Source organism: Rhinolophus hipposideros, assembly GCF_964194185.1.
Source record: "Rhinolophus hipposideros genome assembly, chromosome: X".
Lineage (NCBI taxonomy): Eukaryota > Metazoa > Chordata > Mammalia > Chiroptera > Rhinolophidae > Rhinolophus > Rhinolophus hipposideros.
This window is the reverse complement of record NC_138046.1, coordinates 5,013,814-5,028,725: the sequence shown is the minus strand read 5'-3', so window position 1 is coordinate 5,028,725 and position 14,912 is coordinate 5,013,814. Positions and strand designations below refer to the sequence as shown.

General features: G+C 39.8%; 1 protein-coding gene across 3 annotated transcripts in view; it reads right to left on the bottom strand.

Annotated features, from left to right (window-relative positions):
* FAAH2 (fatty acid amide hydrolase 2) overlaps positions 1-14,912 on the bottom strand; it is an 81,274-nt gene that overhangs the window by 53,971 nt on the left and 12,391 nt on the right. The gene's annotated exons all lie outside the window — the stretch shown is intronic.

Here is a 14,912-nt window from a genome sequence, read left to right as displayed (position 1 = left end):
ATCGTCAATATGTGCCAGGCACTGCTCTGAACACCATACAATCACTCAATCTTAACAACCATGTGACATAGGTATCATTATTATATAAAATTTACACATGAGGAAAGTTAGGCTCGAGGATGTTAAATATTGTGCCCAGGATCACACAGCTAATAAATGATGGAACCATGATTTTATGCCAAAGTCTAGTTGGTTCTGAAGCCCAAAAACAAAGACTCTAGATCTGAGTTGTTCAATACAGTAGCTATAAGCCACAGGTTCCTATTGATCATATGAAAACTGACTAGTGCAATATGTTGAAATTATAATATTTTGACAGTTAAAAAACATGTTATTGGGCCGGCCTGGTGGCTCAGGCGGTTAGAGCTCCATGCTCCTAACTCCGAAGGTTGCTGGTTCGATTCCCACATGGGCCAGTGGGCTCTCAACCACAAGGTGACCAGTTCAATTCCTCGAGTCCCGCAAGGGATGGTGGGCTCCGCCCCCTGCAACTAAGATTGAACACAGCACCTTGAGCTGAGCTGCCTCCCGGATGGCTCAGTTGGTTGGAGCACATCCTCTCAATCACAAGGTTGCCAGTTCAATTCCTCGAGTCCACAAGGGATGGTGGGCTGCGCCCCCTGCAACTAACAACGGCAACTGGACCTGGAGCTGAGCTGCACCCTCCACAACTAAGACTGAAAGGACAACAACTTGACTTGGAGAAAAAGTCCTGGCAGTACACACTGTTCCCCAATAAAGTCCTGTTCCCCTTTCCCAATAAAATCTTTAAAAAAAAACATGCTATTAAAATTAATTGTACTTGTTCCTTTTTATTTTTTAATTTGAGTATTAGAATATTCAAAGTTATATATATATAGCTCACATTTTATTTCTACTGTATAATGCTGATCTACAGTGAGAACACATAAATTTGTATCCCAGCTCCACTATTTACTGTGTCTCCGTAGGAATGTTATCTAACTTTTCTATATTTCAATTTCCTCATATAAATAATATAAATGATGAAACCAATAATATTTACCACACAGGATTATTGATATGATTTAATGAGTTAACACATTTGTAAATACTTTGTTTACTCAGAAATCCTCACTCACCAACAGGAGTGGGAACCCTGCTGTCAGGTCTACACTACAGAACGCTGCTGTTCTCAGTGTGTTAAGACACCTGACTCAAGTGAAACAAATAAAATTCTCTTTCTCTGTCTGTCTCTTTCTCTGTCTCTGTCTCTCTCTTCCTTCGAGTAAAAGAAATAGGTAACTTGGTTATTTACAGATAAGACAGGGCTCTGAAGTTATGAATTAGTGGTAGGACACTAAAAAGAAGGCCCACACATCTACTTTTGAAAGCTTCAGTGCTGCCTCACTTCATGACCTTCTAAAGCTCTGCTTGTTCAAATCTCTTTTGAATTCTGTAAAATTCCTAGGATCCCTACGATTGCTGACTCCAATACTATTAATACCTTTTTTTCCCCTTAAACTAGCCACACTCAGAGTCTACTTCAACAACAATAACAAAATCTTTTTTTTTCCTTTTTTTAAATTGTGTTTCAGGGTGAGCAGTATCAGGGATGTGTTTACTTAATGATATGGGGGAGGCCAGTCAATAAATAAAATAACTGCACAGTGTGACAAGCACTTTAAAAAGGGGCCCGAGACGAAGTTGGGGGAAAGGCAGGGGCCAGATTATGTTGGGCCTTGACCCTGGTAGGGGTTTGGGTTTTATTGCAAGTGCATCAGAGACTAGGGGAGAGATAAGTTCGGATTGACATGTAAAGAATATCACATCCACTGCCGTGGGGAATAAGTTTTTATTTAATCGAATCAAATGTTGCTAGAGAGAGTCCAAATTCACTTCCAGTTCTTAAAGCCATCACCTCTCTATACTGAATTTCACTGCTTCCTTGTAGATCTTGGGACCCTAATTTTCCAAAGAGACAAACATCCAATTTCTGGTTTAGATTTGCATTAGAAAGAGGCCTTAATTACTCTGATCTCTAACACCTCTGGAGGTGCTGATTGGAGCTTTTCAGCTGCACACAATGTTAATTGTCGAGGGGCCCAGCTGAGCAAAGCGCTGCACCACCTGGTGCGCACAGGGTGAGGGTGAGGATGCGGAGGGGATTTGGGAGACGGGAAAGGGAGTTAGAGAGAGGAGGGGGCACCTCATATTCGTCAAGTTTCCTGGAGGTCTACCCTCTAAATGAGGGTAATCAACATAGCAGTTTTGCTTGCTTTCGATCCTTCAAGTATCTTCCTACCTGTCCTTTCAGTTCTAATGCACTCCCACAGCCTCCAATAAGCACCCCACCTCCACTTCCCACACTGCATTGGATCGTCTGTCCACTTGGAGGACAAAGACTCATCTCATGCAGCTTTGCCTCCTTGCACAGCCCAAAGTGGGTGCTCAGGAAATGTAAAATGAATAACAGAACAAATAATAATAATAATAATAATAATAATAATAATAATAATATAATAGAAGCCAGCACTTATATAGGGCTTCCTGTGATTCTATGCTATTTAGCCTCAGAGTTAGTAGACATTTAATCCTGTTCTCCAATTCCTGCCAGATCAAACGTCTGGCATGAATCACCATTAATAGTTATAGATATATATTTGTGGGATTATTTAATATTTCCCACCCATATCAGGACAAGAACTCCTGTCCATTTAATTGAAAATTGATAGAATGAATTGACAGAAAATCAGTGAGACTATAGAATATTTGAACAACACTATTAACCAACTTGACCTAACTGGCATTTATTGAACACTCTTCTGAACAACAGCAAGATATACATTCTTATCAAGTGCAGGTAGCACATTTACCAAAATAGACTATATTCAGGGTCATAAATTAAGCCTCAATAAATTTAAAACAATTCAATTCATACAAAGTATGTTCTCTGATCACACTGCAATTAAATTATAAATCAATAACAGAAAGATCTCTGTAAAATCTTCAAATGTTTAGGAACTAAATAACACACTTCACTTCTCTGTAACCCATGGATTGAAAAACATGAAAAATGAAATTAGAAGATATTTTGAACAGAATGAAATGAAAATACAACATCAGAATTTGTGGGATGCTGCTAAAATAGTACTTAGGGGAAATTTATAGTACTAAATGGCTATATTAGAAGGAAGAAGTTGCAAATCAATGACCGCAGTGCCCAACTTGAGAAACTAGAAATGGGAGAGAAAATAAAACCCAAATAAGCTGAAGAAATGAAATAACAAAGATCTAAGTGAAAAATCGATGAAATAGAATATCGGAAAAAAAAACAGTAGAGAATCAATGAAAGCAAAAGCTGTTTCTCTGAGATCAATAAGAATGATAAACCTCTAGTTTGATCAGGGGAAAAAATAGAGAAGATACAAATTTCCAATATCAGGAATCATAGAAGTAGTATCACTATAGATTCTCCAGATAATAAAAGGATAATAAGAGAATATTATGAACAATGTTACGTTAATAAATTTAACACCTCAGATGAATTGGGCAAATTCCTTAAATTCCACATATTACTAAAACTTAAGGAGAAATAGTTAACCTAAACAACTCTATTTCTATTAAAGAAATTGAATTTGTAAGTTATAAAAAACCTTCCCAAACTGATGAATTCTACAAAACATTTAAGAAATACATAATACCAATTCAATACAAATTCTTCCACAAAGTTTTCAGGAGTAAAGGAAACAGAATATTTCCCAATCTATTCAATAAGCCAGCATTATCCTGATACCAAAAGCAGACAAAGGCATTCAGCAAAAAATAATCTTAATGAGCACAACCATTTAGAAACTATAGATGTTTCTGCACGTCTAGATCTAGGTACAAGGTAAACTCACTATCATTTCTCAAGCAAAGGAATAACACTCTGGGTGTTGAACATTCCAGGGACCTTGTAGGTACATGCCGTCTATCTGAGTAAAGGGGTCACTTTCTGCTCTTTCTATATTTCATCCCTCACAATAGGAAAGAGGTCAGAGGACGTGAAACTGAGGATTACCACTTTTTGGAAATGAAAGGGTTTTCAGAGAGATTGGGAAACCTAAGATCATCATCTCCAACAGGAAGAAAACTGTAACCCAAGTAAAGCATCCACGTACCTAAAAGTGCTACTTCTTGAAAGCTTCCCCAGATGTGAATACCTATCCAAAACAGAAGGGCCTGTAGATTATGAAATGGGCCTGAAGTCAGGAAAGAGGAATTGAGGAACAATGTCGCAGTGTGGAAAAAGGAGGACTTAGACAGAGATAGACACTAGAAGGAGGCAGTAGCTAAAGGAAAGTTTTGTGACTAGGAGGTGAAAATAACTCAGAAAACTGGTTCTGAATTAGAAGGGACCCTTCATATGACAGCAAAATGATTCCAGAGGGGTAATAAGCAAAGAAAAAGGGATACGATGATGTTGAAAAACTAAGGAGTGCCAGATCATGAAGGGCCCTTACAGGAACACTTAGGAGTTTGGAGATTGGGATATTTAAAGCAGGAAAGTAACATGACCTATTTTGTGATTTAGATATCACTTGGCTTTTACAAGGTAAAGAACATAAAAGGGGGCAGAACTGGAAGCAAGAAGACTGCTTCAGTAGGCAAAGATAACGGCTGTTGGGATGGAGAAGAGTGGAGAGCTATATAGATATTGAGAAATATTTAGAAGGTAGAACTTATAGAAAATGTTAGAAAATTAGAATCTGAGGGATAAAGAAGCAGAAATCAAGTTGTTATTTTGTTTGCTTGTTTTTGTTTTTGTTTCCTGGCTTAAATGACTTGGTAGATGATGGTACCATTCACTGAAATAATACATATATATTCCACAAAACATTTTATATGCACACACACACACACACACACACACATCAGGGGTGCCAAAATAATGTATATGCATCACTTGTATTCATCTTTTGTTATCAGTATATATTATTAGAATTTGAACACAGTATTTTCCTTTTTTTAAATATGTATACATTTTTGGCACCCTCTGTGTGTGTGTGTGTGTGTGTGTGTGTGTGTGTGTGTGTACACAGAGGGTGATGAGTTATGTATTAATTAGTTTGATTTTGTGGGACTCAAGGATATCTAGGTAGAGGTATCAAGTAGGCAGATGTACATAAGGGAATGGAGCTTAGAGGAAACATCTGAGAGTTACCATTCTCCAAATAGTATTTAAAGTCATAGACAATCACAAAGGCTAAATATATTTATAATTATATACATAAAATATGAATAAATACATACATGAATTTATGTATCAACTTTAAGAAACAATAAAATGTGTTTTGATATAAAAGAGGTAAATCATGAAATAATAGAGAGCGATTCTAGAAGAGTTATATCAGCAAGATGGCAGAGTAGGAAATACCGACCTTCATGCTCCCATCAAAAATTAGACAGCTATCTATGAAACAAAATAGCCCTGGGAGTACTCAAGAATCCAATTAAGAAAAAATAACCATGCAGAAAGTACTGCTGCAGAGAACACCTTAGTGATGATGTTTGAAGACAGCTAGGGACACAAAAAAAGGAAGAGGCTATCTCTATCAGCCATGCAGGGGATACCAGCTCTGGCTCTTGATACACCATCTAACAATACGTTTTTAAAAAGGGTGTGAAAATATTAGACTCATAGGAGTCTAAAAATGGCAACAGCTGGCCTCAGTTCTGAGCTTGGGCTCTTAGGAACCTACAAGCACAGCCTGAGTGGAGGCCATCTGCAGATTGCTTTGTGGCTCATGCCACGTGGCCCTGGGCAGGGCATAGGCTGTGCTGAACTTGGCCTGCAGTGTGTCATCACCCAGAAGGCCCTGGAGCTGGCATGACCAATGGCAAGCTTGGGACCAAGCCAGTGCATCACCTGGCCACCTCCAAGGATTATATACCCAAAGGGAACATAGAATCTGGTCACTCAAAGGCACTGTATTAGAGTGGTCAGACTCCAGGCTTTGGAGACAGACTTATCTGTGATGGCTGTATGACCTTGCAAGTAACAACTTCTTAAACCTCGATTTTTCCACCTATAAAATAGGGATAAGAATAAGACCTATATGCTTTGTCAATGCATGAAACATAGTACTGAGCACACAGGAGCCACTCAATGAAGTGTGGCTATTACTATCATTCATTACTAATATCATCAAGTTCTCTGATAGTCAACAAAGTCTGTCAGAAAAATGAAAGAATTAGGGTTATAGCAGATTAAGTGAAAGCCAAATTTCTCAAATCACAGAACTGAGAGAATCAGCAACATAAAATTTAGGATATAGGTTGCAAGCCTCTATATCAGAAAAACAAAGAGAAGAACTACAGCAGGTACCAAGTTTGACATGTCCTACTAGTATATTATCAGCACCAATTATTAACAGCCTATTGGTTGGTGGTAAGACAGGGCTCCTGGAACACTTGGCACCTAGGAATTTCCCAGCCAGGTAACACAAGCCAGTCAGACTCCCAAGTTGTATTCCTCCCAAGTATAGGGCAGAGGTAGTAATGTACACTTTCCAAAGGTCTTAAAAGCCCCTTCATTAATATTGCCCAAACTTAAGCCACACATAATCAGCGAAAGCAGAGAGCTCTAAGAGAAGGTTGTTATGGGCAAAAAGGAAACTACTAGCTATCATCACACATGGGTTCAGTGCTACAGGCAGCACTAAACCTCTGACAGCAAAGAAACCCCCCATAATTTCAGCCTATCTAAAACCAGACACTCCAGAGAAGAATCCTCACCCCTGCCTGTATGGAGACATACTGAAAATGAGTCCTATGGGAGGCTGTGACCCCAAAATGATACATAGGTTAGACAGTGTTGGGTGAATGAAAGACTTTAGTGAGGTCTGAGAAGGCTTTTTTATACTATATACCCTGAAATCCTGCCCCCACCTAGTGATTTCAGTAGATCAGGGAGCAGGAGAGCAAAATCCAAGGAGGATGCCAATCTGTTGCTCTGGTGAAAAGCTATACCGCCTCCTCACCCAAATAGCAGAAGCTATATAGACTGCCACCCTCATCTGGTTTACTCTTATTCATTTTTCAAAGTTGTGTTTTTATATCACTTCCTCCAGAAAGCCTTCCCAGACACCTCTCCAGTCCTGGATAGGTACACCTTATCAGTGCTCCCACAGTATTATCTCCCTACCCTATAAGAGTCTTAATTTGACTTGTGTTGTAAACAACAGTTATTTGTATATTTCAACAACTAGACTGGGAGGTGCAAGGTCAGGAACTGTGTTTTGTTCACCTTTGTATCTTCCAACACCTAGCACAGGTTCAGGCACAGAGTAGACAAAAAGTGTGTGGGATAAATGACTGAAAGTGTTGGGCACTTTATAAATATTTAATTTTGTAAAACTATATACCTTGATGGTCCATATTATTTTGCCATTTACTAAGAATGAGACAAAGTCTCACAGAGGTTCAGAAACATATATAAGGTCATACAATTACCAAATAACAGAGGAAGAAATTCAAACTGGGTCTGTATGACTCTATATGTATGTAGTTTTGCTAGTCATACAACCTCTGAACTCTAGGCCTCCCAGAAAGATTGCCTTCAACATTTCCCATGTTGCTCAATATTGGGAAAGAATATATCTATTGGCTGGAATGCATGACCGTACATGCCCCAGGGAGCAAGGCAGAAAACTTGTAGCAAATGTGCACTTTTTCAACCAATAAAGAGAAACAGTACACTGTTAATCATAATCCAAGAGGACTTCAAAAGCTGACAGGCTCCAGAGCATTAGAGAAAGTCGCAGTTTGAGTTCAAAGATGAACACAGAATAAGAACAGATATCTTAATGAATCATTTAAGAACTATTGCATGTCAGATCATGTGCTACCATGTTTCCTCGAAAATAAGACCTAGCCAGACTATCAGCTCTAATGCATCTTTTGGAGCAAAAATTAATATAAGACCCGATCTTATTTTAATATAAGATTTTAATATAATTTTAATATAAGATCGGGTATAACATAATGTAATGTAATGTAATATAATATAATATAATACCAGGTCTTATATTAATTTTTGCTCCAAAAGACACATTAGAGCTGATGGTCTAACTAGGTCTTGTTTTCGGGGAAACATGGTAGATATTAAGAATGCCAAAATGAATAAGAGATGATCCCTGCCATTAAGGAACTCAGTCTAGTGGGTGAGACAGTGAAGACCACAATGGCAACACAGCCCCAAACCAAACATTCTATAGCCCCACTTTACGATGGAACTCATAAAACTCAGTTTTCCTTTGCCAACTGGTACCCTCTTAGATCCATCAAATACAGGGTGCTAGAGAGTGGAAGACAAGGTAAAAGGTGAGGGATTTCTATCTCCCAGTTGGTTTGTTGTTCCTGATAATACTACCCCAACAATGGCCTTCATGCACGCAAAAGTAGTTGGTTCCAGCTTCCTATTTTTTTCAACACTTAAGAACAAGTCTTACTATACCCCCTCAAAAATACCAGTATCTGTCATCTGGCAACTGCTGCTCTGAGGTCTGAATCACATTCTGCAAGGTTTCCTCTTTAAAGAATGAAAAAACAAAAATGTAGCACTGGAGCGACACAGAGATAATGACTGCAAGAAGCAGCTACCAGACTCACACATGAGAGAACAAAGGGAAGAGATTGGGATTATCAGAATTTAGAAGCTCAAAGGAGATATCTGCAGAGCTAGGACCCAGACACAAGAGAAGAGGGTGCTGCCTGGCTGCTCGTTCCTAAGAAGCTTAAACACAACAATTCTGTACATCACATTCTTTAAAATAGTTTGGTTTTGGACCTTGAATGAAACAAGATTGGCAAGAGCACAATGTGCTCTGGAAGCTCAGAGGCAGACAACGCACACAAGCTGAGATGATTAAATAAAGTGAAACTGAGACCTGAGCTGAGTCCTCAAAAAATAATTCAGCCAAGTATAGAAGAGATAGGAAAAGGGAAGGTATTCCAGGCAGAAGGAAAACATATGCAAAGTTAGAGAGACAAGAGAAAGCACAATAGCTTAGGGAAAATGGAGTAGTTCAGTATGCTAGAATATAGAATATGAAGTAATAGAGAATTCCAGCATTATGGGAAATAAGGAAGAAGAGCCAGTACAATTTATTGACTAACTGGAGTTGGGAGATAGACTTTGGAAAGGAGGGAAGAAGTTAGCGCCCAGCGTTACACCCAGGTGTCTTGCTTGTGTGACTAGGTGGAAGAACAGGTTTGGGAAGAAGGTGATAAAGTGGTGAACATTTTCTAATCAGTCAATCAAGAACACAAAGAGAAAACTAGGAACCCGCAGATTTAGAGGCCACATTTTCTGCTACTGCTGTATTCCATAGCAGTGTGTATGACTTTAATCGCTGAACTACCTTGGGAGTCAGTTTTAGTGCCAAGTAAACAGAGGATAGGAACACAGTAGAACTGTGTATAATCATGAGGATAGCTCCATTTATTGACCTCCAGTTGTAATTAACAACTATAACAATAGCAATAGCTAATGCGGATTGATGTCAGGTTCTGTGTGGCGTGCTTTACATATATTTTTCATTTTAATACCAATATTTTAAATTGCAAATACAATAGCAACATTATAATTAGCATAATAAAGCCATTTTGGTTTTATGAGAGAGGCAGGAGAACAACCAAGAAGGCACAGTAGGTAAACACTGTGTTTACCTTCTCTCGCAACCACATCAAAATTACAATTAATCTACAAAACAACCATTATTGACAATTGCCTAAGATCAAGCTGAACTGAAGCCCTGCAACTAAGGACTTGCAGAAGAAGCCACCTCCAGACTGGTAGGAAGGGCAGAGATGCAGAACAGGCTGGTCCCATACCCACGTGTGACCATTAAAGATCAGGAATAGTATTTCAGTTGTGGGGGTCCCCCCATCCCCTATACAAGCAAAAGATCCAAGCCCCACCCCAGGCTAGGGTTCCAGTGCTGGGGAGAGAAGTCCCCATAATTTCTGGTTGTGAGAAACAGTGGAGATTGTGACAGTACGGCTGCACTCACAGGTGCTCCTCTTAAAAGGACTGCGTATGGACTTTCCCATCAACGGAATCACTCTTTCTGAGCTCCAGCACTGGGACAGCAGCTGGAAAGGTCACAGGGAAAAATGGTGGGGAATTGAGTTGTCTGGCTTTGGATGGGGGCTGGAAAGGTGGCTCCTGAACGGGAAACTGGCGGAGGCCACTGTTTCTTTGTTGAGCCCTTTCCCTTCCCGGCGTGCAAACACAGGCGGTTGCCATTTCTGAGTCTCCACTGTTCCTTTGCCACGCCCTGCTGATTTGAGATCTGGCCCTGCCCAACTTTTGGGCACACCGAGACAACTTTCAGTGGCTTTTTCATGCAGACTGCCTGGCTTGGCTCAAGCTACAGACTTTCCTAGACTCTCAAAGGTTCACAGAACCCAGACAAGCAGCACTTGGCTTGACCATGCCCTATACCTGTGTCTGAGCAGCCCTAAGTCGGCAGTAGTGGCAGCGGGCCTTGGTTTGTGGCTTGGCCTCTCAAGGTGCTTCCAAGCACAGAACGGGCTGCAGCCATCTCCGGATTTCTTTCTGGCACCCACTGGGTGGCCCCGGGTGGGGCATGGGCTGTTGCTGAAGTAGACCTACAGTGGATCCCCTCCAAGATGGTCCTGGGCTGGTACCCCAGTGGCCAGCTTCAAAACGAGCTGGAGCATGACCCAGCCACCTCCAAGTACAACACACACAAGGGGCAGATTGAGCAGACACCAGACTCCTGTTGAGGTAGATCCTGCTCCAGACGGTCAGCCCCTGCATAACTCTTCCACTGTAGTCAAGGCCAGTCCTCACAACCAGTGAGCCCAAGGGTCAGTCCCTCCCACTGATGTGCAATTATCAACCAAGGCTCAACTACGAGAGGAGGGTACACACAGCCCACACAACGGACACACCTGGAGTGTGTGGCTCAGGTGACCAGAAAGACTGTGCTACTTAACCCCACAGCACACCTACTACATAAAGCCACTCTACTAAGACTGGAAAACATAGCAGCCCTACCTAATACATAGAAACAAACACAGGGAGGCAACCAAAATGGGGAGACAAAGAAAAATGTCCCAAATAAAAGAACAGAACAAAGCTCCAGAAAAAGAACTGAGGGAAACAGAGGTAAGCAATCTATCAGACACAGAATTCCAAACACTGGTTATAAGAATGCTCAATGATCTCAGGGAGAACTTCAACAGAGAGATAGGAAGCATGAAAACGGAGATGAAAATCATAAAACAGAACCAGTCAGAAATAAAGTATACAATAATGGAAATGAAGAATAAATTACAGGGAATCAACAGTAGATTAGATGAAGCAGAGAATCCAACCAGTGATGTAGAAGATAAGGTAACAGAAAACACTCAACCAGAACAGCAAAAAGAAAAAAGATTCCAAAAATTGAGGAGAGTTTAAGGGACCTGTGGGACAATATCAAGCATACTGTACAGGTACCAGAAGGAGAAGAGAGAGAGCAAGGAGTTGAAAACCTGTTTGAAGAAATAATGACAGAAAATTTCCCTAACCTGTTGAAGGAAATGGACATTAAGCCCAGGAAGCACAGAGTCCCAAACAAGATAAACCCGAAGAGGCCAACACCGAGACACATCATAATTAAATTGCTAAAGGTTAAAGACAAAGAGAGAATCTTAAAAGCATCAAGAGAAAAGCAGTTAGTTACATACAAGGGAGCTCCCATACGACTTTCAGCTGATTTCTCAACAGAAACTTTGCAGGGAAGAAGGGAGTGACAGGAAATATTCCAAGTGATGAAAAGCAATGACATACAACCAAGATTGTTCTCCCCAGCAAGGCTGTCATTTAGAATTGAAGGACAGATAAGGAGCTTCCCAGACAAGAAAAAGCCAAAGGAGTTCATCACCACCAAACGAGTATTGCAAGGACTCTTAGAGGGACTTCTTTAAGATGGGAGGGGGGTTAAGGATGGATGAAAGAGGAAGGAATTAAGAAGTACAAATTGGTTGTTATACAGTAGTCACGGGGATGTAGGGTATAGTATAAGGAACATAGTCAATAATATTATAATAACTAGGTATGGTCCAGATAGGTACTAGATCTATCAGGGTGATAGACGGGAATGGATTTGGGGGCAGGGTGAAAAGGTGAAGGCATTAAGAAATATAAATTGATAGTTAATACAGTATGGGGAATATAATCAACAATGTTGTAAAGATCACGTGAGGTGCCAAATGAGCACTGGACTTATCAGGGGGATCACACCATAGACTGTATCCAATGCGCTGTACACCTGAAGCTGAAGTAAAATAATATTGAATGTCAACTACAACTAAACATGTATGTATATATAGTCACAGGATGTGGAGTACAGCACAGGGAATAGAGTCAATGGAATTATAACAGCTATTTACGATGTCAGAGGGGTAGTATCTTGTGGGGTGGGTTATCTCTTTATGAGGAGTTTAACTGTTTAGTGTGTTGCTTTGTACATCTGAAACTAATAAAAAATAAAAAAAGAGAGAGGCAGGAGAAAACACTGATGTTACACATATCATAAACAAACTTCATAAAACTATTTTTTAAAAGTAGTTTGTGTGCTTTTTAATTTCATTTTTTTTATTTATTAGTTTCAGGTGTACAAGACAAGGTAATACTTAGACGTTCATCATTTATATCCCTCACACTGTGAACCCCCCTCCCCCCATCCACTATCCCTCCGACCTCACACTGAGCCATCACATTATATATATAAAATTATAGTTGGCATTCATTAATGTTTAGCTTCTGGTGTACAATGCCATGATCAGGTATTCACAGTATCCCTGAGGTGCTCTCCCAAATAGGACGCATGTCCATCGGATACCCAACAAAATCTTTACAACATTATTGAATACCTTCCCCAAATTAATTTTCAAAAAACCCTAAGGCCATCTTGTGGTTACCAGCTGCTTCCTAATCCCTTCACCTTTCCCCTTATCCCCAACCCCCCACCCCACACCCATCTAACAACTCTCGATTTTTTCTTTGTGTCCCCAAAACTGTTTCTGATTAGTTCATTCACATATTCTTTTCATTAGATTCCACATATAAGTGAGATCATATGGTACTTGTCTTTCTCTTTCTGACTTATTTCGCTTAACATAATGTTCTCTAGATCCATCCATGTTGCTGCAAATGATAAGATTTCTTTCTTCTTTATGGCTGCGTAATACTCCATTGTATAAATGTACCACAGCTTCTTAATCCAGTCATGTACCGATGGGCATTTCGGTTGTTTCCATATCTTGGCTATTGTGTAAAGTGCTGCAATAAACATAGGAGTGCATACAGATTTTTGAATTGGAGTTTTGGATTTCTCCGGGTAGATGCCTAGGAGTGGAATTACTGGATCATAAAACTATTTTTGAACATCTCTTCTAGACACATCCATATCTTCTCTCCAAATATTCAATCCCTTGACAACTGCTTTGCCTCACTCCCGTCACCCACCCACCAGCAGACTCTCCAGTGTCATTTTTGTAGGCCCACACCATCACTTTCAATGAGGATGGCAATTTAATTCCCTCTCAGAACTTTATTAGAGTCCTCACACACAGAAACACATTCTGCAATAAAAGACTTCCCTCCTGAGGACTCATACTCCTTAAACTACAATAGAAAAATATAAATAGCAGGATCTCTCTCTCTCTCTCTCTCTCTCTCTCTCTCTCTCTCTCTCTCTCTCTCTCGCTCTCTCTCTCTCTGTCTCTCTCTCTCTCAGATGTTTAAAGATATACTCTGTCAACAAATGAACCCCAAATTACATTTCAAAAAGAAACCCAGTGCAGAATCTGGGGAAATATCTCTGGGATGAGTAGTCGCTGAAAGTGTTGGCAAATGGGACCAGGGTAGAGCTGGTCCACAGAAAAAGAAATGGGCAAGGGAGAACTGGAACATAAAGACTCTCTGTATTTCTGTTTCTCTGAGCTTTGGCATCAGGTGTCTATACATTTAGATCATGGCTCTGTCACACATTTGCTGTGTAATCCTAGGAAAGTGACTTCTCTGGGTCACATTTTTCACATATATAAATTTTTCACATATATAAATTTTTCAGAAAAGCTGTTGAAGTGTGTAACTAAGAAAATATGTATAAAGTAACCATAAAGCACAAATCCACTGGATGCAGTGTTTTTATTTCATAAAAAGATTTTTAAATGTTTATCACTTCATAATACTGGTTATTTTTCATTTTATTTATATGTATATAGTAACCATCTATGTCAAGTGATGATAGTTTTCAAATTTTTGTAGTAACATAAACTTTCATTTAAAATAACATATTAATTAAAAATAACAGAATTGCTGTGCAAACAAGACAAGATTTTTAAGAGTGCTATATGAATGACTGAGATCTGGAAAATGCCACCCTATGTCGTGGTATATAATAAGAACTGCGATATGTAGAATGCCACAGAAAAACAAATCCAAGTTTTGTCCCTCTAATACTTCATAGCTCCCTGGAAGGGTTTACTTGGTAACTGAGATATAGAAATCACATGCATAATATTTTTTTTAATTAAAGTTTATTGGCATGACAACTGTTAGCAGTTACATAGATTTCAGGTGTACAATCCTGTAATACATCATCTATTATGTTGTTGCAAATGTAATTGCAGTTTAAAAGGTTAAAAATTGCAAAAACTGCAATTACTTTTGCTCCAACCTAATATATATCACATTGTGTGTTAAAATACCATCTACTAGGGGCTGGCCCGGTGGCTCAGGCGGTTAGAGCTCCATGCTCCTAACTCCGAAGGCTGCCGGTTTGATTCCCACATGGGCCAGTGGGCTCTCAACCACAAGGTTGCCAGTTCAATTCCTCGAGTCCCGCAAGGGATAGTGGGCTATACCCCCTGCAACTAAGATTGAACAC